Source organism: Schistocerca cancellata, unplaced genomic scaffold, assembly GCF_023864275.1.
Source record: "Schistocerca cancellata isolate TAMUIC-IGC-003103 unplaced genomic scaffold, iqSchCanc2.1 HiC_scaffold_674, whole genome shotgun sequence".
NCBI classification, from domain to species: Eukaryota; Metazoa; Arthropoda; class Insecta; order Orthoptera; family Acrididae; genus Schistocerca; species Schistocerca cancellata.
In genome coordinates this window covers 552,501-555,000 of record NW_026046685.1, presented here as the reverse complement: position 1 = coordinate 555,000, position 2,500 = coordinate 552,501, and the positions used below count along the sequence as shown (strand labels likewise).

Genomic DNA, 2,500 nt, shown 5'->3' with positions numbered 1-2,500 from the left:
CCCGTGCCGGGAGTGGGTAATTTGCGCGCCTGCTGCCTTCCTTGGATGTGGTAGCCGTTTCTCAGGCTCCCTCTCCGGAATCGAACCCTGATTCCCCGTTACCCGTTACAACCATGGTAGGCGCAGAACCTACCATCGACAGTTGATAAGGCAGACATTTGAAAGATGCGTCGCCGGTACGAGGACCGTGCGATCAGCCCAAAGTTATTCAGAGTCACCAAGGCAAACGGACCGGACGAGCCGACCGATTGGTTTTGATCTAATAAAAGCGTCCCTTCCATCTCTGGTCGGGACTCTGTTTGCATGTATTAGCTCTAGAATTACCACAGTTATCCAAGTAACGTGGGTACGATCTAAGGAACCATAACTGATTTAATGAGCCATTCGCGGTTTCACCTTAATGCGGCTTGTACTGAGACATGCATGGCTTAATCTTTGAGACAAGCATATGACTACTGGCAGGATCAACCAGGGAGCTGCGTCAACTAGAGCTGAGCAGCCGGCCGCCCGGGAGTGTGTCCCAGGGGCCCGCGCGAACACGCAAGCGTCCGCTCAATTATTCTGCAAACAGGAGGAGGCTGAGCTCCCCTGCACAATACACCTCTCAGGTCCCGGCGGCGCGCAGCGCCGTCCTAAGTACTTGGTCGGGTTCGAGAGAGGCGCAATCGCCCGGAGTTAGGCGAGTAGACGCTTTAGGTGCGACCACCCGTGCTCCCAACTGAGCTTGCCGCTGCCGACAGAGGCCCGGGAGCGTGCTGTCGTGGCATTGCCGGCGGGAGACAACACGCGCCACCTACGGTGACCGGCAGCTCCAACGCCAGCGCCACAGAAGGGCAAAGGCCCCACGTGGGTGCCGAAGCGAACTCTCCCAGCACAGCGCACGTGCCAACACGTCTGCACAACTGCGATACAAACCACCAGCGAGAACCGCTGGGGCGACCGAGCAGCAGACGGCGTCGCGGCGCCGAGTGCCGGGCGGCGGCGCATCCTCAACGCACACAGTCCTCAGTCGGACCAGCACACTGCAGATGTCCACCGCGCTTCGCACCGGGCCCGCGAGGACCCACTTTGGCCGCCCGGCGCCGCGCGCAGGGTGCCCCGGCGCGCAGCTGCGCCGCCTGCCGCGTCCGTCGGCCGGCGCGCCTGCCACTGGGCGCCCCCACCAGCCGGCTGTAGCGCGTGCGCCCACGCACCGCGCGGCCAGCACGCCGGGCGGCCCCCCCTCACCGGCCGGGGACGGTCCCACCCAGCCACCGCCGCGTATCGCTTCACACACAGATTTGCCCTTACTGATTTACCTCCAGCAACAACAACCGTACCACAATGGGTTTACCAGTTGTTCATTTGCGTAACGTCACCAGCAAACGTAGACGTCCATCCCAGTTTGCAAATGCAACGATTATTGCATACCTGTCTGTTAGGTGTCACGACACACTACGTCTGCCCACATACACGCAACAAAATGTGCACGACTAGAGAACACGTGGGAGGTGGCCCCCTACGTATGCGATGTCCATTACGAGACCGACTGTCAACCAGCATCTGTACCATGTCGCAGATGTGGAACGCGGTGCACCATGCTATCACACTGTGTGAGAAGAGACGACTACGTTTGAATACACGCGCCACTACATCAACAGATGGCTCATGCTGATCGCCATCCAGGGCGTCCGTTACTCCCACACGTCTCTATGGCGTACCACACTGCAATGTAGCTGTTATGGGGAGACGGCACGTGGCTGAGTGCACAACATTTGGACCGTATGGTTCGCTGTTGTTGGGCGCAGTCGTTGTACGGTCACACATGTGCCACAGCGTATCATTCAGTACATACGGACCTATGTGCAGTACAATGTGAGGGTTAAGCTTACGACATCAGCGGACAGTGGACACAGGCCGTACCACGACGTAGACTGAGCGCTTCGACATGCGAATGCCAGTGAACAGCTGCGAAGGGCATTGAACACGCAAGCACCTGAACGACCAGCGTGCGAAGGCAGGGGGGAGGGGGGGGGGGCGATGTACATCCTGCAGTCGTCCACATTACAGTGTACAGCGGGAGCATGTCAAAAGTAAGCAACACTTGCGAAGTGTTGAACATGAAACGATACACAAGAGGGTGGGCGGTGCGAGTAGCGAACTATATTCAGAGGGTTGTGGTTAGACAACACTAGATTAATGTAACGTGTCATATGCCAATTACAGAGCAGGTTAAGGCACAACGTGGGTTAGGTTAAGGCACAACGTGGGTTAGGTTAAGGCACAACGTGGGTTAGGTTAAGGCACAACGTGGGTTAGGTTAAGGCACAACGTGGGTTAGGTTAAGGCACAACGTGGGTTAGGTTAAGGCACAACGTGGATTAGGTTAAGGCACAACGTGGGTTAGGTTAAGGCACAACGTGGGTTAGGTTAAGGCACAACTTGGGTTAGGTTAAGGCACAACTTGGGTTAGGTTAAGGCACAACTTGGGTTAGGTTAAGGCACAACTTGGGTTAGGTTA

General features: G+C 57.1%; 1 non-coding gene across 1 annotated transcript in view; it reads right to left on the bottom strand.

The window, feature by feature from the left end:
• Positions 1–475, bottom strand: part of LOC126138921 (small subunit ribosomal RNA) — a 1,909-nt gene extending 1,434 nt beyond the window's left edge. The window contains exon 1 of the ribosomal RNA XR_007528413.1: positions 1–475. This exon is cut by the window's left edge and continues 1,434 nt beyond it. This is a non-coding gene — a ribosomal RNA (small subunit ribosomal RNA).
• Between the last annotated feature and the right edge of the window lie 2,025 nt (positions 476–2,500).